The sequence below is a fragment of the Corvus moneduloides genome, chromosome 17 (genome assembly GCF_009650955.1).
Source record: "Corvus moneduloides isolate bCorMon1 chromosome 17, bCorMon1.pri, whole genome shotgun sequence".
In the NCBI taxonomy this organism is placed as follows: Eukaryota; Metazoa; Chordata; class Aves; order Passeriformes; family Corvidae; genus Corvus; species Corvus moneduloides.
Genome location: NC_045492.1, coordinates 4879060 through 4903132, shown reverse-complemented (window position 1 = coordinate 4903132; position 24073 = coordinate 4879060). Strand labels below are relative to the sequence as shown.

Here is a 24073-nt window from a genome sequence, read left to right as displayed (position 1 = left end):
CCCTGACTGTAAAACTGAGCGTCTGGTCCTCAGATGACCATCATTAGCCTGAATTAGTCACTGACTTGTGAATCAGAGAGCAATGAACCACCACAGAAGCAGAGCTGCATGCTGGCTGCTTCTCCTGTGTGCTCCGAGGCAAGGACTCATACCCAGTAGCAATCTGTTTCTGTGAAAAAAAAAAAAAAAAATTACAAAACAGCAAAATAGGATTCTGAGTCAAGACTCACTGCCTGCAGGAAGGAGGAGGATATATTTTTTTTTTCTTTCCTGGCTGATTACCTAAAGAAAAAAAATTACTAGCTCCAGTGAATGAAAAAGAACCTTTCAGTCCAAAGTCCTCAGTCAGGCCATCCAAATTCCCGGTTGCCTTGATCTCTTTTCCAGCCAATGAGCTCCTCTTATGCTCTGACTGATGGTGTTGTATATTTAAAAATGTGTTTATTCTGACAATTTTCTCCTCTTTTATGTAAGAGGACAGGCAAGCAACTCATCCCCCAAACCTCAAGGAAAGAGCACAAACCTTGGCTGCAAAACTATTTGGCTCCCTGAAGACTGTTGATTCTTGGACAAACTGTTATTCCATCCCCAAAAGATGTACTTACCCTGAAAAAGAAAATGCATACACAAACATACAACTGAGTATTAAGAGCTTTGGTAGATCTGTGACTCTGGCCCTATGACTAAAGTGTCAGCTGCTTCTGCAGAAATGGACATGGTAGTGGAAAAAAAAAAATCCCAAACCAAAAAACAAAGGAAGGGTGAACACTGAACTGCCCACAGCTGGACTGAGCTGAACTTCCATGGCTAAGCCACTAACACTGGGTTCTCCTCAGTGCCTCAGTGTCAGTGAGGTTATGGAAACCAGAGAGGCAAACAAATGGGACTTTCTAAACAGATCAAGGGCTAAAGGAAGGGGAAAAAGGGGTGTGGGGGAGAAAAGTCAGAGAACATCCGTTCTGTGGAGGGCTGTGTGTTTCTCAGGGTACCCAGGAGAAGGGGAGATATGCCTATACAAGAGAGGTCAGCGGGTATCAGATCACATCACCCCTTTCCTCTTTCCCTTGGCTGCCTCTTAACACTCCCTTTTGAGTGCATTTCCCTTTGGTTGTGGGAAAAGCATATTCCACCAGCCCTCTTAAAAAGCATGTTGCAGTGGCGCTGCCTGAAATAGAAACTAGATTTTTGTCTTCAAGACCCCTGCCTCAGCCTCTATTGCTAAGGCCTGGCCTTAATCTGAGCAGAAAAGACAGGACTGGAAATGTGTGTACAACCCCACTGTACACCAAGAGAGCACATGAATTAGTCCAAACAGAGCTGGTGGGGATCTTTAGTCCCTTTTACTCCCTTTTCCTAATGAGCTCACCCCTGGTTTTTACAGGAATGCCTGCACAAATACATCTCCAGTTCTGCATAAGCTTCTGCATGCTGAGGGGTCAGCAGCCCTGAAAATGATGACCAGACAGCCACATGATGAATGGAGCACAGGGACCAGATCAAAATAGACTTTCAAATTAAGTCCAATTTCAATAAATCCCTCTATTTTTATTACTATTGGCTATCTTAAACTGCATTTAGTGTCTACCATTTGTCTTCTTTTTGCACAAACTTTTTGTAGTTAGAAGAGATTGCCTTTAACAAAATCAAAAAGAAGCACATGAGCTCGTTGTCTACCAGGTTATACCCTCCCGCTCCATGGCCTCATTCCCAAGGGTTTTGCTATTTAAAGTCACTCCTGATATCCAGACCCTGATCTCCTGGGTTGTCACCCAGGTGTTGCCTGGGGGAGAAAAGGGGCTGAAGGTTTCACTGAGGGCTGGCCAGAAGAGGGGACATGACCTCCATGGAGGTAGCAGCCAGCCATGAGAGCCATGGGAAGCACCAGCCAGGCTGAGTGAGTCCCTGCCCAGTCCCTGCCTCCAGCTGAGCTGCTGGAGGAGCCCTTGGCCAAGCTCACACCGAGTAACCTGCCCACAGAGCAGGACCCAAGTGCTCTCCACCATGCCCAGTTCCAGGCTGCTAATAAGAATGGAAATAGATAAGAAATTCATGCCTTGTTATCTTCAGATGGCATCAATTTTGGAATGCAGCCAGCCAGCCATCCTGGACCAGAAGCTTCCTCACAAAAAATTTCCTGCAAAACCTCCTACCTGTGGCAGTCCTGCATTTCCCACCCACATGGTTTATCCTGAATCTTTCCAGATGGGACATGTGGCACTTAGGGACATGGTTTAATGGTGTAATTGGCAGTGCTAGATTAACAGTTGGGCTCTATGATTTTAGAGTTCTTTTCCAACCTAACCAGCTCTGTGATTCAGACAGTGCTGGAAGAGCTCGTGACCTCCGGGGCACTGTGTCAGGGCTGCACAGATCCCATTGATCTCCTCCCTTTTAACTTGGCGGAAAGCTCCAGTTTTCAAAAACGATTCTCTTTAACCTCTGTGAGGAAGGAGAGATCTCAGGGATTTGAGTGCTCATCATCTTAACACTGCATTAGCGGGCAAAGGAGCTTGTTTGGGATTCTGCTCAGGGAAGGGCGGCTCGGAAGAGCGGGCCAGGGAATGTCAAAAGAGGATCAACACTGAAGAGGGTGGTTGTGTTTTTCAACGAGCTCTGCTGCTAAACATGCCAGAGGGACGGAGCTAGGAGGGAGGGCAAGGGTGTATGATGACATGGAGGAAGGGAGAGAAAGCCTTAGCCAGCAAGACAAGCATCCTGAGTCACAATGCTGGGGAGGTGAGGCTGCTTTGCCAAGGAAAGGCTGACAGAGGAAGTCAGATGCCTGGAGTAATTCCACAATGTTGTAAAAAAAAAAAAATGAAAGTAAATAAATAAATATAGAAAGGGTTGGTGCAATTCTAGCCACAACCAGCATGCAAAATCCCACTGATGTGAACACCAGCTACCCACAGCTCCGACTGCCAGAGCTGCCCCTGTTTGTGTGTACGACTGAGGGGGTGAGCACAGTCCATGGATGAGCTGCAACCCCAGGCTCGTGCAGAGCATCTCCTGATTAATCAGCCAGGCACATGAGGCAGAGAGCTCCATCCACAGCTCCCATGGCCACAACCAGCATCCCTCCACACAAGCGTCGAGAGGAGCCGTGTGCTCGGTCCCAGCCCCAAACCCCAGACTGGGAGGCAGCTGAGTCCTGTGCCTGCCTCAGCCCCGCCTTGCTCGGGCTTGGAAGCACCACGGCTGTGAACATGGCCAAGATGAACAGTTTTAGATGAGAGAGGAGCTTGTTTTGCTGACTCATAGATGCGATTTTCATAAAGATGCAGGGAATTTGTTGAACTCTGGTTTCACTTTGCTTAGGTCTCCACAGCTTCTTTCTATGGCTATAATCCTCTTCTTATTTACTTTTAATTTCTGCTGTAAAACCTCCTACATTTCACTGAGCTTTTAATTAGAAATGCAACAATGAAAATCTGATTTTTTTTTAATATATACCAAAAGCACTACACTACACACCAAGGCCTTTGAAAACACGCCAGAGTTTCTCTGCCAGCAAACCTCAGCCATTTTTTTTTCATCTGACAACGTGTAAAGTGAATAAAAAATCCTGAAAAATAAAAATAATGTTTTTTCCATCATTACTAAGGCATTAATAAAGCACAACATTTCATAGTCCTCTGAGAACTGGGGTAAAGTTGGGACCGACAACAGGAGGAAACCATATTTCCATTTCATCTTGTAAATATTTTTCTTGCAGTGCTTTGCTTCAACACTGAGGGTCTAAGGACCAAGGCACAACAGTGTGTGTAGGCAGAAATAAGATCTTTCATTAGATGAACCGGAATAGCTGGGAAAATTAGATAAGTTTCCAGGTGCTTCCTAGCCAGTCTCTCTCACACAGCCACTAAGATAAATCTATTGAAACCCTTTGAGCTGGAGGGCTCTGAGGGCTCCACTTAGGTTTGCTTTCAGTCCTTGTTTCCAGAAGCACAAGTGCTTTTTACAGCTTACCTGACTGAAGGGGAAGGATTAGATCTCTTCAGTTTCAGAGAAGGGTCTGCCCACTCCTTAAACCAGCCAGAATCACTCCAATTCTTTAGGCTCCTTTGTTTTCAATGGTCAAAAGAGTGATTTAGAATATAAACACACAAACCCCATAAAAAAGCAGAGATAAAACCAATTCCCTAATATGAAATATCATATCCACTCTTCTTAGCCCCTTCTCTAAGTTCAATTCTCACCAAAATCCACACCAGATAATGTCTGGTTGCTCCCAGAACAGTGATCTTGTGGTGTAGCTGCTGGAGAGCAGAGTAGATGCCACTCTATTTCACACCCCTGTGACCAAGCCACCAGCTCCATCCCAACTCCATAAACTTCACAGAGAGAGAGAGGGAGGAGGAGGTTAAAACGCCCAGCAGTTTGCCATTCCCAGGCAGAACAGATCTGCCATTCTGAGAACTCAGCAGACATGGATGGAAATCATTGATGGAAAAAAGGGACACCAGAGAATGCAGAGATCACTCTGGGTGATCTGAGTCTCAGCTTCGCAGTGTGAGGGGCTTCTGTGCATATGCACTGAAGGAAAATGGCTCTCAGTGCTGCTGAAAATGATCTTAACCTTTGAAAATAAAAGCAATCATTGTGAAAGAGGTGACAAGGTTGTTCTGGATACTCTAATTGAAAAGTGCTGCCATTTTCCTGCCTCCTCTGGATATGGCACTGCAGTTAATCAGAATTCAATGATAAATAGTGCTGGGAAGGAGAAGGGGTTTTATTTGCTCTAAGCAGAGGACAATCAGCAGAAAATCCATGAGGGGCTGTGAGGCAGACATCAACCTAACCTGGCACACAGACACATCACAGGATTTCAGCATCAGCAGGAGCAGCAACCACCTTGTTCAGAGCTGCTGAAGCCGTGCTCACAGCTCAGCAGCCTGCAGAGCTCTTTCACACCCCACCAGCAGACCTCAGCAATGGGGCTGAACTCAGATCCTCTAGCAACAGGCAGTGCAGAAAGCCCAAAGGATGACTGAACATGAAGTCTTTCTTTGGAAGAACAATGGAAAAATCATCCAGCCAGGATCTGAATGAGTAACTGGTCCTGACACCTGAACTACCAGCAATCCCAAGGGCTGCTTTAAAAAGAGTAACAAAATCACAAGATTTGTCAGCAGATTTTCATTATGAGGAAGCTGAGGTCAACCATATTTCTAAATTAATTTTCTAGTACATCTTGGTTAGACTTTAGGTAGTAGTCCTTCCTTCACCCTCCCTCCCCCCTCCCCCCCCTTTAAATAAGTACAATTTAATAGAGTTGCATAAAAATGAGTAATACATTAGTTTCATTTAGACCCAATATGAAATGAGTCATTTCTTTCCAGCACATGACCAGGCTGTTATGTCTCTCCTAAGCACACCACAGAAAGATAAAGATGTTACATTTTGCCCATAAACAGACACAGTAAATCATCTGATTCTTTGAAGTGACAATGAGTTCACTGCCTGAAAAGGTCTATTTGAAGTGCACCTTTCCCTGTCATACCCACATCCCCACAGCTGTGTCAGACCCTGGGAAAGGGGCACATACTTTGTTCCCAGACAAACTATGTCTATCTCCTCTGGCTGACAAGGCAGGGGGGGTGGAAAGTCTCTCTGACAATGTGGCCCCAAAGGGAATAAACATGGTACCTTTATTTATAGATCCAAGGCTTGATAACCTGACCACTACATGCTCCATCCCCTTCAGGCTTTAAAAAACCAGTATTTGTTCTTGCCCTGTTTTGGGCTTTTCTGCTCCTCTCATCTTTCCAGCTCTCTGCCTCTCAGACACACTCCCTTTAGGAAGGTGGTGGGTTCTGACTGGGACTATGAAGTGCAACGTTTGTGGAGATAACACGATGGCATCAAAACTGTTTTTCTGTCTTCCCCAAGCTCAGCTTTGCCTTTTGGCTTTATCCCTTATGTTTGAACTAGAGGGAACTGCACAGACCAGGGATTCCTTATCTTGTAAATTAGGCTCAGTATAAGAAAACCTGGCCAACTAAGCCAAGACAGCTGTTCTCTCTTAAAACAGAGAAATTTATATTTAAAACTAAAAATGCAGCAGAAACAAACTCCCAGCACAGGGTAGAGCAAAAGAGGGTATTTGGCATCCATGAGGCAGGATGTGCTCTGCAGTGCTCCCAGAAACTCAGCAGCATTTGAGAGCCAGTCCCATCACAGGAGCATCACGCCCGCTTGCTTGCATACCCCAAATCATTGTCTCACACACTGGCAGGAGGGATCAACCCTACCTTGGCTGTGTAGTGGCAACAACATTCCTGCAAAATCTGTCAGGTTACACTGAAATTAGGGTGGATTCACTGAATTATTATTTTTCTTTGCTAAATTCACCTCTGACCAGTCCTTTGGTCACTCTATGGTAAACATAAGCACTAACCAAAGGCAGGATTAATGGTAAAAACCAAAACAGTTATTAACCTATCTACTTAAACACAGCCTGACAGAAACAGGTCATTGCATCCAAAAATCCCACCTTAAGGAGGAGCTCCCACATCCCTCCCAAGTCTTTTACATCTTCTCTGGCCTCCTTCACATCTGAATTCACAGAGCATGTTTTAAACGTACTGGTGGGTGCTCCCCAGTGTCATTCTCATTGACAGCCCCAATCACTGTCAGTAAATGTACCCTGGCAAGTATCCCTGATAGAGTCTAACCCAACCTTGCCCTTCACTGCCCTCCAGAAACCAGCCCATAACTTACTGACTACAGAATACATCTTTTTCCTTCCCAAGGAAATCTCTTTACTGCACCAACTGACATACAAGGAAGAGACAAAACACCTTTCCTGCTCCCAAACCTGTTCTCAAGGTCAGGAATGGGAGTAGGAGATTTTTCATTCCCACTGGAGTATTAGTTTGTTCCTTGGCTTTGTAGGACTGACTACAGCATTTGCTGTAGTTCCAAATCCATGTGCAACTTTCAGATCTCCTAAAGCAGTAACTGATGACCAATTAACGCATTTCCTATGTGGGGATGTTCACCCTGCTCACAAATATCCAACAGTGCTGACAGTATCAAGCAAAGTATTCCCTTCGTTTATGTACAGACCAGTTTTGGTGTCAGCAAGGACAATTCAGTGTCCCACTATGCACAGAGACTTAAAAGGTTTTTCCACCCTTAATCAAAAAGAAATTAGGAAAAAAAGAGAGAAAACCCAAAATTCTTATTGTCACTTTAAGTAAGAGGCAGACACAAGATGATCTCGTTTCACATGTTTTGATTTGGTAATAGTAAGAAATCATTGGTTTACACAAGACAACTGTATTCCTCTGGATTTATACAAATGTGGCCAAGACCACAGTGCTGGTAAAAATTCACCAAAGCTGCTCTCTTGCCTTCACATCTGCCATGCAGATCCCATGACACTTCTGCAAACTCAGCTCCCACCCACTTAGCACAATCCATGAAGCTACAAATGGATGACTTGAAGCTCCTTTTCAGATCCCAAATCCAGGAACTTCTCTTGTATTGCTCAAAGTTTGACACAGCAGTAGTGAAATCACTTTTTTTAAAAATCTTTTTATATGAACTGTGTATCACCATCTCTTCACTTCACAGTTTGAGCCAGTTTTAATCCATTGCCTTCCACCACCTCAGTCCTGAGGGTGCACTGAGGTCATGTTTCCCATATTTTCTTTGAAATCATGAAACCTATAGGGAAAGGGGGGGTGGTGGTGAGTAGAGTGTATTTTAAGACCTTCTGTAACTCAAGACCTGGAGCTATAGGAAAGGACTATGCATTGCAGCACTGATGATCAAATCATGAGTTGGCAACACTGGGCTTTCATTCAACTGAACCACAAATGCAATTGAAACAGTGACTTGCTTTTCTCCTTTTGTTTCAGATCTGCTCGGCATCTTTGCTGACACAAAATGACCAAGGTCATTTCTGCTCTGAATCAACATCAAAAAAGGGAAAGGAAGAAAAGTGAAAATATCACTCTCCAAATCTTCATCCCACAGCATATTCCAGAGGGCACAACTTGATCATAACTCTCTCACTCTCCCGTGACCTCTTGCAAAATAATCCCCCCTCACATGCAAGTCATAAAGCAAAGCAGTTCCTTTTACAGTGAAAGTGCACACTGGCTGTGATGGCAAGATAAAAGTCATCCAACAACACACACAATTCCAGCTTATCTTGAGAAAAGTGATAGCTCAGCCACAAATGGTGAGGGCTGTGCAGTGAAGGCAACTTGCCCGAGGTTACAGGGGATCCACATTATGGAGAATTTAGCCTCTCCACCTCTGGGCTGATTCAGCACACAAGTGAGGCAGGCAAAAGGTCTGCTGCCCTTAAATTGTGGATACTGAGTATCCACACAACCAAACTGCACATTAGCACTCATCCAAAGGGGCTACCTTCCCCTTCCCAAACCTCAGGAAGCACTTGAAGGACATGGCTGCACTGTACAACTGCCCCCATACCAGCAGCCAGATGATGTCTCACACCATCACCAACACAAGCCCTAAAGCAGGGTGACTCTTACTAGTTCAGGTTTGAGGCTGCTTCCTACTGAAGCGTGTGCAGGAGGGAAGCCAACCTGTTTGGGACTGTGCTTCCTCCTCTATTTTCAGTCACATGGACACAGCACATGGATGTATGAAGTACACCGTCCAGGGCCATAGCCTCACTGGGAGGAGTGGAAAGCCCCAGTCCTAGGAAGTGCAGGTGCAACATCATTTCCAGCCATGATCCTCTTTATCCCAGGCTCTGCTCCTGGGGAAGCAGACCCTTCACCACCCAGCTTTCCCTCAAGACGATCCCACCTATTTCACTGCACAGCAGAGAGGCAAACACGAAGCTCCAGATCACCAAGGACATTTCAGGTTCCTTTATGTATCAGCAGCAAAACCTGAGCCAAGCCTGGAGACAGCTTTAGGCTGTGGTGTGTATCCAGGGGAGAAAGCATTTCTTGACACTCTACCAAGGACCTCTGCTTGCTCTCAGACTCGCACTGATCACAGCTAAGGAGTGAGAGAGGAAGAGCGTGTTATATTTTTTTCCTTTAGACAACGCTCCAAAAATTCTTGTGTTTGACAATGAAAAACGCAAATGATGTGGGTGTTTAAACTGATCACCTTGGCAGTGACTTAAAAAGAAATGACACAGAGCCAGGAAACCCCAGATTTAGAGAGCTGCAGCCTTGTTTCCTTGTAGCATTGAAGGAGAAAAGCTGCCTGTACACACATGTTTTTCCAGCCCCCAAATTTGTTATCTGTCCTGGCTTTACATCAGAAAGTATTTCTCCAAGACACCTCCAGGTAAGCAGGAATAAAACCACAACCCCTTTTTGTGCAAGCCAGAAGTCATGAAGACAGATAAAGCCATGGGCCTGTCTTTTTGTCTGCTCTTGGGCACAAACATTTAGGTCACTGAGTAGGAGAAACAGTGGGCCAGTCTCTGCTCAGGAACCCCAGAATCCATTTCCAAACAGCAAATTAGACCTGAATAAAGAGTTGGCAAGTGGGACAGGCCTGCTCTGCTGCCATAGCTCACCCTCCACATGGTCTTCATCCCTTCACTTCCATCATTAGCTGGTTTACTGCATAATCATGCCTTTTTACGAAAGCGCAATGCCTTCTCCTGATAACATCACCCTTGGGAAGCCAAAGCACTCCAAACGCAATGGCTGGCATGAAACAAGGAGAGTTATTGTTACGCTTCTTACCCCTACTTAAGCTCGATTTGGGCATAGATTAGAGGTGCAGAACAGACAGACAACTGAAAGCTGAGAAAATACTGAAGTTTCTTGTCCAAGGGAGAAGAGGGGGAGGGAAACAGGCTGGAGGTGGCTGTTCCATAGCCAGCCTCCGCTAATCGAAGCGAGCCATCCTCATCAATATCACTTTGCTTTGGCAGCTCTTCAGGAGGAAAAAAAAAAGAAGGAAAAAAATATCCCACTCCCCCTCTGCAACATGTTTAATTGCTATGTGTATCACACACCAAAGAGGAAATCCAGGGGGGTAGCAGCAACATGATGAGCTGCACCACCTTTATTGCTTTCAAGAGAAAATTCTTGCAGTTGGGGAGCAGGAAGGGGGAAGGCACATCCCCCTCTGACCCACAGGGCACATTCTTTGCCACTCCATCTGCCACCCCCAGCTGCTAAATCCTCCGTCACCAGCACAAGGTGATCTCGGAGCAAAGGCACTACTAACACATGAAAGGAAACAACTTTGGCTGGTTGCCTCCTTACAAGCCCCTCTCTCCCCACCCCCTCCCTGCACTTCCTCTCTGACATGTTTAAAGCATCTGAACGTCGAGGTACGAAGATATCACAGAGCAAGTTTCCCTTTCCTATCCTGCTCAGATGGCTCCTGTCAGCAGCTCCCTTCAGCCCTACACTCAGCCCTCTGTTTTCCATGAGGATTTCCTTCCCTCCTGCTCTGGAGCCACCGCTCTGGAGCTCACATTATTTGATTTCTTGGAGCCTACAGTCTGGAGCCAGAAAGGTTTGTCTGCTTCCCTGGGTTTAGCTAATAAATTGGGATCAGGGGGTCACACAGCAGGGGACTTGGAAGCCTGAGAGCCTCTGACACCATTTTTATTAGTTTTTACTATACATACCATTTCAGGAGCCGGGATGCCATCCCAGTGGGGCCCTACCCATTGCTTAGTAACTAAGATTTTGTAATCTAAGTTTTGACAAGGTCATTTTTTACCTTGGGAGAGTGTGGGGGAGGAAGAACCCCCACATACATTAATTACACAAACACTGTGGGGACAATGCAAATAGGAACCCATTTCCCTTTTGCATCAGGGCCAAGAATGAAAAATCTTTTTACTACAAGGCTATTACAAACCAAACAGGCCAGGATATTTTAAAAGACACACTGATACAGTCCTGTCCTCTGCCTGAGGAGTGGATGAGTGCATTTCAGCCTTTCTGCTGTCTATCCCTAAAAAAACCCCCATGCCATCAGCCAAAGTGAACAAATCTGGAGGTAGCCAAACAAACCTGGAGCTAGCCACAGAGCCCTGATGCTCAAGTTGTATTAAATGCCCCCATGCCTCTGCTGGCAGCATAGGGATGACCCTGATCAAGCTAAAATTAAGCAGCAAAACTTACACCAGCATCAGCATACCCATGCTGGTGATCACCTGGTATTTAGCTAATCACCACACAGGGTATAAACAACCTTTTGGCAAGCTCTTGTCCCAAAGACAGAGGTGCGAAAAGCCCAAACACAGTGGTCCTTCTGATCAACCAGAGACAGTTTTTTTTCCTAATACAAAGTTTCTTAGGCTAAAAAGCAGGATGTTTAGAAAGCATGAGAAACAGGGAAATATAGTCACTGACAGCATGTCAGTGCTGGGACAATTCCATGAGAGCAGGTACAGGCCAAAGCCAAGGCTCAGGAGCGCGGTGGTGACACTGCCATTGCTGCAGGGAAATGGTGCCCGTGTGGGGAATGAGCTGCCAACCACCCTGACCTGCTGAAACAAGGCAAAAGAAGCATTTTGGCTCAAAGACACACAAGATGATTTAGGGAAGGAGCCAGTCTGCCTTCCCTTGTGCACTTAGTGCTGCTCTCTTCCACTGCAGCTTTGCTGAGTTCGATAACCCCAAGAATTTTTTTTTTTTTTTTTTTCATCTGCTGTGATAAATTCACTGTGGAAAGAGGAAAACAGTCCTTTGGTCACTTCTACCTTTCCCTTACACCCCCTCCCCTGATCCAGAGCTGCGTGAGGTGCATGCCTCTGATGTGGTTAAAGTAGGACTGAGGTTGGTAAGGCTTTGAGGTCCCTCGGTATGAATCTTGCTGGCTGTCACCTCATCGGGCTCCAGCACAGGCTTTGAGGTTAAGTCCCAGTGTTTGTATTTTGGGCCTTTGTTGTGGTTCCTTGATATGCTCATGATGGCCTTGGCTCTGCCACCACACAGGCAAATGCAAAATTCACAAAGTGGTGACTCAGTTGTTTCATCCACTGGCAGCAGAAGCAGCAGCTGGCAGAGGCTCAAAACTGATCAGAGAACAGGGCAGCAAGTGTCTCCAAGATGGATTTCAGACAAACAAGGAAAAATGAAAAACCTGAAAAAGCATGGGGAGAAAAAGCCTGCCATTAAAGAGGCAGAAAAACAGCTGGAATGCCAACTATAGGCTGAAGAGATCAAAAGTAAATCAGCGCTGTGACAGACAAGGAGATGTGCTGTGCCTCAGAACGGGAACACTCAAAATACGGTAAGTGTTGATACTCAAAATCTGGCCCATACAGATTGTTCCACTGGTTCAACTCAGCCTGTATGTCAAAAGAACTTGCTTTTTGCTGCCAGCACTGGAAGCTCAAAGCAGAGCCTACAGATCAAGCTGTTTTCTTCCTGCTTGAGGCAACAGCCCTAAAAATAAAATGACCCTGGAGGACTCAAAGCTGGCTTGCTCGTTTGGCTGATAGTGTATGAAGTAGGATAGCAAGGCTTGTGCTTGTTCTTCTGCAGTTACATGGGCTCTGTGGGTTTTCAAGTAACAAAATACATCCCCAGATGTGAAGGGGAACTTCACCATGACCTGGTTTTACATCATGGTAACACCTTCATGCCTGGAAGAGAAAAGAATGATCCTCATAATACCTCCTCTGCTGTCTGAACACACAGTACCACAGGCAGTGGCTCAGTGCACACACACAGAAATGTGAGTAACATCAGTGAGCAATCCCTGCACCAGGCCACACGTCTGAGCTAAAGCTGTGAACCTGCCAATAAAAGCAAGACATCATGAGCTATGATGCACATAAAAAGGATCTTTCTATATTAACTGTGTTTCAGGCTGAACACATAGGAAAGTATCACATTTGGGCTTGTATGATAAGGGACTCTACAATCAAATACCAAATTTTTAGAAGACAAAAAGAAGGTCTTGTGCTTAAACACAGCACTAGAGTCACATCTGTATCCTGTCCTTGGTATGACCCATGGTCATCCTGTGAGACCTCAGGCAAGTCTTGTCTTAGCTATGTAGCAGTTATGAAATCATTACAGCGTGTAGTGATTTTTCTTTTCTTTTAATTTTTTTTTTTTTTAAACAGTGCACAACCATTTACATTCAGGGAGTTTTACAACTCATTTCTGTCTGTTTGATCTCCAGCCCCAACTTTTCTGGCAAAATAGCAATTAGAGCACAAGTGCTGAGCTGGCTCTTTGTTGCTGCCCGTGCCCTATCAGACTCCAAAACCGATTGTGACTCAGTCACCTAAGCTGCATTCTGTTTATTCATGTGTAAACTGGGAATCATTATAATTGCTTTCTAAGCATTAATTGATTATTCTTCATAGCACTACTATAGAATTCCTAGAACAGAGATGAAGAAAACCAACACGAGGAACAGACAGCAGCAAAATTGCAAACTGCCAATAGTTTTTTGTTTACTTCTTTTCTCTTCTTCTGAGCATGGCGCTGTGGGAAATTTGTTCCAGTCATGTCCTGACTTCAATGTGCTGTGCTCTGAGACTTCAGTCCCTCCATCTCATCTTTTCTCTGTTCAAAAACCCGGCTCTATCTCAGAAGTGAAATTTTGCATTCTTAGGGAGCTTCATGATTCCCATGAAGACAGTGAAGGTATGTCCCATTTATATAATTGCCTGTGTTTATCCTTCCCTGTCATTAGGCAGGGATAGTCAGATGGATATCAGAGAACTCAAGAATCTCTAGGAGCAGTTACCTTCCTCTACAGCTTCTCTACGCATTTCTGTATCTCCAGTCACTGCTCCCATGTCCATAACCACATTTTCTCCATCTGGCTGAAGCCCTTCTATAGCTCTGCACATCTCCCAGCTTGTTAAAAAGCAAGAGGCGGGAAAGAAACTGTGACCAACGTGCTGATCTGCATATGGAGAAATGAATTCCCTTTCTTCCTGGGGATGAACTGCCTTGAGTGGAGGATGGATAAAGCAACAACTAAATTTCCAGAGCAGGTAAAGAACTGAGTCAGAGGAGCAGTAGGTGTGTTATTTGGGCAGATTAACTTCACATTCTTTATAATTTCCAGAAACAAAACAACTGAAATAAAACACAAATCCAACTCAAAACTCAGGTCTAGTTCTCCCTCAGGGAAAAAAAAGAAAAAGCCAAACAACAGTAAAAATACAAGCCTAAACCAGCCATATTTGGAATTCACCTACATGGAAAGAGGCAGCTGGGTAATGCAAACAGTCTCCTTTTCCCTAATGGAGTATATGCTCAGCTCATAAAAAATACTACTTTACAGAGTCATAGTTTTAGTTTTCTTTTTTATGGTGTTAGGCTAAAATTATTTTATTATTGTAGTTATTTAGTCACAGGTCAGTTAGTCACACAACAGCAACTACTGTCACAGAAGATTAACTGGAAATATGGTCTGCACATTTTACTCCTAAAAAATTAGTTTCCTCTCAGGTAATAATATAGAAATGTATTGAAAGCAAAAAGGAACATTCAAACAAGCTAGTAAAGATTCAGGCAGACATTCTCAGATATCTATGAGACACTCAGAGAATTGTCCCACCTGAAGCCCAGAAGTTTCTCATTGAGGAGGAGAAAGTTATTTAGGAAAAATACACAAGTGAAAAATCAGGCTTTTCTGTTAGCAGACAGCTAGCTGAACACTCACTTTTCTCCTTGGAGAAGGTTTTAATGGAAAAACTGACTGATTTGGCAGAGACCGTTCCAAGGCAGTGATACTGAGTCACAAGGCAAAGCTGTAGCTACCATGCAGCCTGATCCAATGGCCCTGAAGTCAAGAGGAAGGCTCTGGACCAGGCCCATACAAATTAAATAACATTTGCAGCATGGCTCTTATTAGCTCAGACCCACTGGAAGAGTTGGCAATGAAAAGCTGCTGCTGCTGCTGCTTTCAGAACAACTCTTCCCTCACTATTAGCAATATCATTTCTGTCCGAGGATGTTCTGCAAATTGTGACAGGCATCAAACTGAGGAGTGTTCTTTGGACTTTGTTGTTCAAAGAGAAGAGGGAAAAACAGTTTCACAGCTGTAGGTTGAGCATGAAAAATGTGGCAGGTGACAGAAAGAGGGTCACCACGCTGTGGGAGTGTCTCTGTTTGACAGTGTATGGCTTGGTTTTCTGTTATATCGTGTGAATTTAGTGCTGGCAAAACAGGGAAAAAATGCTAGTTATTTAAATCCTGGGATGAGGAGCAGCAGCAGCTACCACTTAATAGGAAAAAAACCATTTTCCTTCAGATGAAGAAGGGAACAAAATCTATATAAAAGATAAGCAGTAACAGAAATCAGACCTGGGAGCATAAAAAAGGGATACTAAAAAAAAAGAAGCTCCAGAAGGGACAGTGAACAAGCCTAATTGAGCTCCTGACACAAAGCACATCCCTTGAAGTCAGACATCCTTTTCAATCAGGGATAAGGACCAAAAAAATGACAAAAAATGACAATAGTCTGTCAGTTCTGGAGAACAGAAAAGAGACAGAGACAGGATTCTACGTTACAGGACAAAAACAGAGCCCTTGACCTCCATCCCTCAGCTCTCAGTTTGGATGCAGGAGGGGAATAGCAGAGGTGGAAACAGCTCCTGGTGCTGCAATGCTCAGGTCTCACTCAGAAGGAGCTCAGGGAGCTGAGGAGAGCACCCAACCACTGTCCACAAACTGCTGCATCAGTAAACCCTGCCCTTGGTGGATTTCCATTGGAGACTATGGTCAGGAAGGCACTGAATGCAAAGAGGGGGTGAGAAGAAGAAATTATTAAATTAACTATACAACAATGCCAAAAGCCTGGGTAATAAACAAGAGGAAATAGAATTAGTTGTTTATGAGCACTAATTTGACCTAGCTGCTATTACTGAACCTTGTAGAAATATTTGCATGACTGAATGTTTAAATCAATGTTTATAATCTACTTAGATAAGGCCTAGATCTTAGAAGAAAATGAGGAGTGGAAAAGATACATTTACCTATAACCAAGTCACTGACAATTAAAGAAAAAAATAAAAGGTGTCCTGAATGTTTCCTGCTTGGTGACCTGGATAAAGCAGCAAGATGGCTTATTAGCTGTCATTCCCTCCCATCCTGCTGGAAACCAGGGTGACTAATACAAAAACTGGTTATTTGTGAGGTGCAGAATGAAAAGAAAATCTAACCTCAAGGTCTCCCTCATGAGAGGTCGTTTCTAAACCCTTTTAGAATGCTAAATATCCCTGCTGTAAATGTGTCAAGGTGGCAGAGAAGTCACCAGGCTGGGGAAAAGCTCTACAAACACAGTCTTGGCAACAATGCAACAACCATAAGTACAATTAATTATGAGTCAATCACTCTTGTTACAGGCAGCAATACCAAACTATCTAAACTAGTAATGATATAAACTTGGTGCCCTGAAAAGCTCTCAGCTGTCTGACACCGTTATGGGCAACTCAGTGAAAACATCTCACTGACCAAACGTGACTGGGACTTGTTTATGAACAACCTGCCAAAAGCTGCAGATGCCACAACCCAATAGCCAAGAGGAGAGATGGCACTGGTCAAATAACTGATCTACACTGACAAATTGCAGAAATCTAATAAGCCTTCCAAAGGCACTATAATTCTCTGAGGCCAGTTAATAACTTTTGGCTGGTCCCAATGGTGTCCCAAATCTCTGTTGATATAAAACAACCAAGTTTTTCATTTGGCTTAGGCCATACCCATTATTTGCTGCTGTATCTTGCTCATCTCCGAAGTACACTCTGGATGTAAGGGTCTAACAAGCCAAGGGGATGATACCATTGGTGTTAAAAGATCCTCCAGGAAACAAAACTCAAGTCCTTGTGTAATGCTACAGACAGTGCTCTCTGCTGAAAATCCTGGAGAGCAGGAACTGGGAAGCATCATCCACTGACCTTCTACCACGCATGGAATGCCGTGACCTTGGCCTCATTTTTAACCTCTTCCGTGCCATGCCTTGATGCCAGCCCTGCAGGGTTATGCCAGTTGAAGCTTCAGTGATTATTTGAAAGTGACAGATGGGAGTGTCAAAGCAAACAGCATCTGTCCAAAGGGCCCCAGTAGGTGATGCTTCACAGAGTACCTCCTGAACATCTGCAGTAATTAAATGCTTAAGCTGAACAAGATTTAATTTTGCGGGCTGTGTTGAATCAGATATAGTTCACTGCACAGGGGCTCTTGATCTGCTCTGCGCACCTAGAAAATAGTTTTGCTTCTCCCTAAGCCCTCTTCACCTTGAACTTCAGAATTATAGCAGCTTGTTTGTTCAAAATAACAGACATTTAGTGAGTAGATACACAATTTGGCATCCAACAAAGTTGTTTCCCATGTCTAAAAGGAGACTACGATCAGAAATAATATGAAAAAAATGAGAAGCAGGAGAAGCCAGAAACTTATCCGAGTGGGAGACATTGGAGTTTGATATCCCAGTGCAGGGATGAAGTTCATTCCCTTCCCCTCCCATCAAAGGGAGGCAAAGCTTTGCAAGTCAGTATCAAAGACACAACAGAGACCATTTCATTTGCTCCCATTTACACACACCTGAGGTATCCACCATTCACTCCTTCCTACCTCTGGCATTCCCAGCAGCTTGAATTGACATGTCTTGCAGTCCAACTGTCTCATTTTAAAAGTACAAGGAACATCTCATTTAGGAGAAGGAGTGATGAAGCTGTTGATTTAAAGGAGAACCTGTACCCAGTAAAAGCCAAAAAAAGCAGTTATAGAGTCAAGTCAAGCACCCAGGAAGCAGACGGGTCTGTGGAGAGGAGACACCACTTAAAAAAGATGATGGCTGTCAGACTGATATATCAAGCCTAGCTGTAATATCTTGGGCCTCACTGTAGCCACAGTTCCCTGGCTACAGAAAAAACACATTGATATGTCCTTTCCAAGACAGAAAGGGGCAAGGAAACGAAACCCCTTTGTACTGCATGGCAGGGAAACGTTATTACAGAAGGACACTTTTCTCAGAGTCCCAAATATCTGGCAACTAAACAGGGAACAACTGTTCTAAACAGGGAACAACTCATAAGATAAATGTTCAGCCTTCAGCACTTACTCCTCAGAGTGCAAGGTTCTCATATGGAGGTTACCACATAATACTGAATTAGGGTAAGGTATTACCTTGCATTCCTGATAGGGGTTTTATGTAGGTGTTCACATTCATTGCTGAACTCTCCATAGTTTATATTATTTTCTTCTATCTATCTAATCTAGTGTGGCTTTTTCTCAGGCACCTGTCACTTTGGGATCCTCTTTCTAGGAGCAGTAGTACATTCCCTGCACACTGGGCAGCTGCACCAGTTACCTGCCAGCACTGGTTTGCTCTATCTCATTCTGCTGGGGAACCTTAAAAAGATGCTCTGTTGATTTAATCCTTTGCCAAAAGCTAAGGCTGTTGGCCTGGGAATCTCACATTTTACGAAATTCAGTCTTGCTCCCTCTTCTTACTCAATGCATTTCCTTCCCCAGCTATGGAGCAAAAGTCTGCAGGTCACACCAGAAGAGGAAAATTCATTATTTTTTATTTGTCAAATTTGAGGGTGAGTAGGAAATTAACTGAAATGACCGAAATGCTGATCTCATTCGGAATCATGAATTATATTTAATTCTCTGCTGGTGTTTGTTCTTTGCTCACTAAGCCTAAACTGTTCACACATTTGGTGGTGCAACTTCAGAACCATAAATCATGGAATCATAGAACGGCTTGGATTGGAAGGAACCTTAAATATCATCCAGTTTCAGCCCCCCTGCCGTGGGCAGGGACACCTTCCACTAGACCAAGTTGCTCAGAGCTCCATCCAGCCTGGCCTTGAGCACTTCATCATTGTCATCAAGGGTTGCAACTGGAGAATGGGCAGAACATGAACTAATGTTTGGAGTCCAGGCTGGTATGTGCTAACCAGTCACATTGGGATATAATCATCTAGTAATGCCCTTGTGATGCAAAAGTGGGATGATGCTTCAAAACACCCAGCAAGTGTTCTCTCCTAGATCTGACTCATTGGGACCCACAATGTCATGGCCAGCTCAAGTTTGTCTTAACTGTGAAATTAAAAGCTTTTTATTTTGGACATGGTTTGCATAATTCTGTACTTCAAAAGATTATCAAGAGAGACTTCTCCATGTGACAAACCCCAGATCCACTTTATGGAAGGCCTAAACCCTCTCATCAAATCCTGCACCAAATACCACTTTGGACACTCAGAAAACCTCCAGAAGAAAGGAAAGAGATAAAAGAAAAAGGCTGTGAGAAGGAAGGGAAACTCACAACAGGCCTAATATGTGACTGGGGGATGGGGAAAGAGAAGACAAAATAAAGGCCATGTCAAATGACTCTGCTTTCCCCTCTATTTCATTTAGAGAAAAGATTGGGTTACTACAGTTCAACAGGACTCAGTTTGCTTATTGCTTTGGGCATTAAGAACTTAATGCAAAAGTAATGAAGTTAAACCTGTGGCATAGATAATGGTCATTAGCAGCCTTCTTTCCCTGTTGTAAACCTGACCCTTGTTAACTCCCATTTTATCTTTCTATGCAGATGATTCTGAATGGGGCAGGAAGTATTTTCTATTCTGGCCAGTTTGGGAAAAGCATCAGCTAGTGGGTATGCACTGATATTTCCAAAACTGGAGCCCCTTTCCCACACGTTACAGCCCAGGTTGTATTACAAACTAAAGGGAAACAGTGGGAAAAAAAGATCAGACTAGGAGCCCTGGACAGAAAAAGCTCAACTTGTAGTAAGGCTGAGACTTCCAGAAGTCAGTTGGGATCAAAATCTCCTAAGAGAAGGATGTTAGAGAAAAGACAAAGACTTAAAAGTTTTAGCAAGAAACAAAGCCAGTTTACTGCTTAACCCCTTTAATTTCTGTCCTCCACCTCCCAGATAATGGAGCTCATTCCCTGCTCATTAATTAAGCTCTTTTAGAGTTTATTGACTGAGGGCAAGATCGCCACTTCAAACAGATCCTTGAGAGCTGCTGAGTGTTTCTGTGCCACTGGTCTGACAAAGGGAGTCCTGTTACCCAGCTCTGTCAAGGAACATCTTCTCTTGATGAGACTCAAATATTCTTTTAGCTGGGACCCAAAAGGAGCATCATTTTAGCCAAAACAAACCCATTGTTAATGACTGCATGGGGAAAACTCTGTCTCATACCCCAGGTCTGAAAAGATGCTCTAGTTCATCTGCTTTTAGAAGCAAAATGATGATTACTTTTTTATATGTTTGCCTAATAATGGTCAGGCTTTTTTTCCCTGGGAATTATGGGGTGCATGAAGAAACTGAATTTACAAATTGAAGTGACTATGCCATTGTCTAACTACAAATAAAGAAGGGCTGTATAGCAACGCTGACCTTAATGACAAATTAATCAATATTGAGGTTTCATTGCCAAGTGAATCCGAATGTACCCAAAAGGCACCAGTCGAGCCCTGAAGCAAATTGCAAAATTGCATTACCTTCAAAGGATCATCTGGCCCTCAAAGTGAAAATGCTTCATAATAATATCAGTCATCACAAGAGTTACACCTATATTTGAGTAACAGGGAGTGGATTAGTCACCACTTGGTGAGCAAACAAAAAATGAATTTCTGAGTTATAGTCCCAGAGAATTATCTGTTTTCCTGTAAATTCACTAGGAGAGAGGAAAACCACAGACAGAATTACCCCAAGCTGAGATTTTAGTATTTCATGCTGAAATGGGGTCTGTACAGGACATTGCTGAATAGACAGATAAAATAGTCAAATTTTAAGGTGTAGAAGCCAATATGACTGCTTGAATCATCTCCCAATCTCCTGTTCAGCTTCTCATCCACTGTATTTACACAGACATATGTGATTTTGTTGCCAGCTGGTGATTTGGCAATAAAATGAAATCTGAGCCTAATGTGCCTAGAAGATTTGTTTGTAAAAAAATAAACCCAAGATAAAAAAAACCAAACTAAGTAGTACTTGTTTATAGAAACATTACGGTACCTTTGATCCTTTCTTCTGTTCTGCTTCAATATGCTTGAGTAAAAAGAAAATACGCTGTAAATTTCAGAGAACAGCATGGGGGCTCCTATGTTTGTGTTGCAAAGACAGACTGAAGCCTTTAATCAAGACAAACTCCTGTAGGGCAAATTTCCCAACGCAGCATTAGTGTGGTGGTGTTGCTAGGTGGATCCCCATCCAACCACTCTGCAGCCCTTGGAGCTGGGCTGACCCACTTCTGTGGCAGGGCAGCCCTGCAGAATCACTTGGGGAGGAGAGGAGGCAGGGAGGCAAGAAGGTGACACACAAGGAATAAAGACACAAGCTAATAAACACATAAATACCTGGAATAATAATGCAGGACGCTTGAGGCTGAAGGCATTGAACGAGAAGTAGCAAAGCAGAGGTACAAATATTTTATAGAATCCATCAGAAGAATGTTTCCCACACCCACGACCCTTAATAAAAACTCTTAAGTCCCTTGTCCTTTTCCATACATCCATACGTCAGACAATTATGTACACATTGCTCTTAAAATGTGATCTTTATTGTATCTCACATCAAAGCCTATCTGCACATGGACAGATTCTCATGCAATAAGCACAGGGGGAGGAACATGTCTTATAGAAGTCTGAGGTTAGAACACCTAAAAATACTGAATACTTTTGTATATGAAATTTTTGTAATAATTGCACTTAAAAATTAGATGTGCAAATGTACCCTCAAGGTCTAGCAGGACACCACCTTCCTAATCTAGATTTTTTCATTGGTTTACTGTTTTCAAAACAAAACCAAGGGCCTTTCAAATGACTGTCTGAAGTGCATAAGGTTTGTATTACTACGCTGTGCTACAAACTGAAGTACACTGAGAATTACCGTACAGCATTCAAATAAAAAAAATATTAAAAATACAAGAGCATTTCCTTTAAAAATCCTGTTTTCAAGCAGTGTAATATATTCCTTTCTGACCAAAATCTTGTCCCTTTTCTCAGAACAGCTGTGAATATACCCAGTGGACTCTGAATTCTCTGTGATCAAATAAATAGCTACAGTTAGAATCTCCTAGCAAAAACAAATCAGAAAGAACTTTAAAATGGCCAAGGGAAAGCATCATTTGCCTCTGCAAGGATCCTGTGCATCACTGACAAAAGCAAATTAATTTTTAAATAGAAGCTAAAAATCATTACCCAAGCCTTGAATTATGGAAAGCGAGCAGCTGTGCTGTAACCCAGCACCCCTGTACCCAGGAGCCCTGGAGGGACACGTGGGGGGATGCACGCTCTTGAAGCTACTGCAGTAGGAAAGGGATTAATTTAGCTGCCTCCTCACTTCAACATGTTGGAGATAGTGTCAGGAAATCCCACAGAGGCACCTGGTGTATCTCTATGGGTGATTTTGAAGTCATCTCCACTGTTCCACATTTCTGCTAAGGCAAGCCTGTGAGTGCACATGGTGCTCCATGGAGACGTGGACTGATTTATGCCCTCTCAGTTAAGGGGCCACAGTGCAGGAGAGGCTGATTGCCATCAGTTTAGAGGGAACAGGAACCTCAGCCTTCTCCAGCTTTGTAAGGACAAGTGAAGGCCATATGCAGCTCCCTAGAGCCATCCAAAGAGAGCAGGAGCTGAAAGGTAACTTCCCCATCCATGTGGAGCTGGGAACTTCCCTCAGCCAAATGTCCAGGCTCCCTGTGCTGCAGGGATTTGTGCAGCCTTCTCTATCTCTGAAACACGAGCAAGTTATTGTTGGCATACAAAGCAGCTGGCAAGGTGTCATCCCATGATTCAGCAAATCAAGAAGAAGGATAGAATAATGAATCATTGTGCAAAAAGGTTGTGCAACAGGGACTGAAACAGGCCATATAAAAGCACTGTTGCATTGGAATGGAAATGGCTTTTTCATGGAAGATACTCATCTGCCAAAAAAAACTTATAACTAATGGTTTATGAGCAAAAGATCCAGAGGCAGATAGAGGCACCAGGGCCTACTGTGACACAGACTCATGAGGAGATACTTTGATTTGCCAGGATAATTTGCTTACAGTTGTAACATCTGGTACAGAAGGTTTTGAAAGAGGTTCATGAATTGGAGAGAGGAGAAAAGAGTCCTGCCTCTGATTTAAACTGCACTGTGAATTGGAGATAATCCACTGGAGTCAGTGGAGATAACCTGGCACAAAACCATCCTCAATGCAAGCAGAACCAGAGCCAGAGAGCATCAATGTGCAGAGTTTTATTGTCTTTCTTTATCCAGCCCATGGGAAAGTTGGTGATACATCAGGTTGCCTCTGCTGTTTCCATGAACAAATGTCTTTTCACCCCTATGGCACTGTTCAGCAGCCCCCATTCCCATTAATTGCCCCCTGAGTGTTCTGATAAGGTCAGACACTGGCATAGTTGAGGATGCCAACACTGCACCCCATGCCTTTTGTCTGGTACTGCCTCTCCATCTCCCTTTGGAAATGGTTCCCCAGCTTGCTAACTGGTTATGTTGAGCTGGTCTCCAGCAGAACAATAACCTCACACCTTTCTTCCCAGCCTTTCTTCCCTGTTGGCAAAAATCAAGTGTCATTCCTAGATGAAAGGCTCCAAAAGACTCTTCTAAGATTTAAAAAAACCACCTAGCCTTTATAAACCCAACTCAGTGGGGGCTTTTTTGTTGAAAGAGGTGACATCCTCAGAAAAGAAAGCTCTTATCTCAGGATTTTTTTTAGCTTACCTTAGATTCACGGACTACTACTAAGAAATCTGGCAAACATGTCCAAGAAAAGCAAATTCACATATCCCATGTGGTTGTTCATTTGAGTGGCACTTCTAAAGGGAGGCAGCACTGCCTGTGAGTAAAAATTTGGAAAAATTGAAAGGGCTTTCTCTGTAGCTAGTGATTGTGAACTGATGCCGTACAGCCACCAGCAGAATGCTCTGTCCTGGTCTTGATGACCAGCCCTTCCCACACACTGGCAGCTGTGCCAGATCCAGACTGGGACCAGCAAATCTTTTTGCTGAACAGCTGCTGGGCTGTCTCACACTGACCCTGGCCACATTACCCATGATCAGCCAAAGAGAAAAAGCCACATTAACATTCAAATCATTAACAGCATCCCTCTGTATCCTTCAGGCTCCCAGTCCCCATCCTCTCCTTCTTCCAA

The 24073-nt window shown here is 43.8% G+C and overlaps 1 long non-coding RNA gene across 8 annotated transcripts in view; it reads right to left on the bottom strand.

Annotated features, from left to right (window-relative positions):
• LOC116452392 overlaps positions 1 to 24073 on the bottom strand; it is a 132248-nt gene that overhangs the window by 76803 nt on the left and 31372 nt on the right. For 5 of the 8 annotated variants that reach the window (XR_004243478.1, XR_004243479.1, XR_004243480.1 and 2 more), the window contains 2 exons: positions 524 to 606; positions 66 to 169 (listed from right to left, as the gene is read on the bottom strand). The exons of the other annotated variants lie outside the window; for them this stretch is intronic. This is a non-coding gene — a long non-coding RNA (uncharacterized LOC116452392). The remainder of the gene's footprint in view (positions 1 to 65; positions 170 to 523; positions 607 to 24073) is intronic. 8 annotated transcript variants of the gene reach the window in all.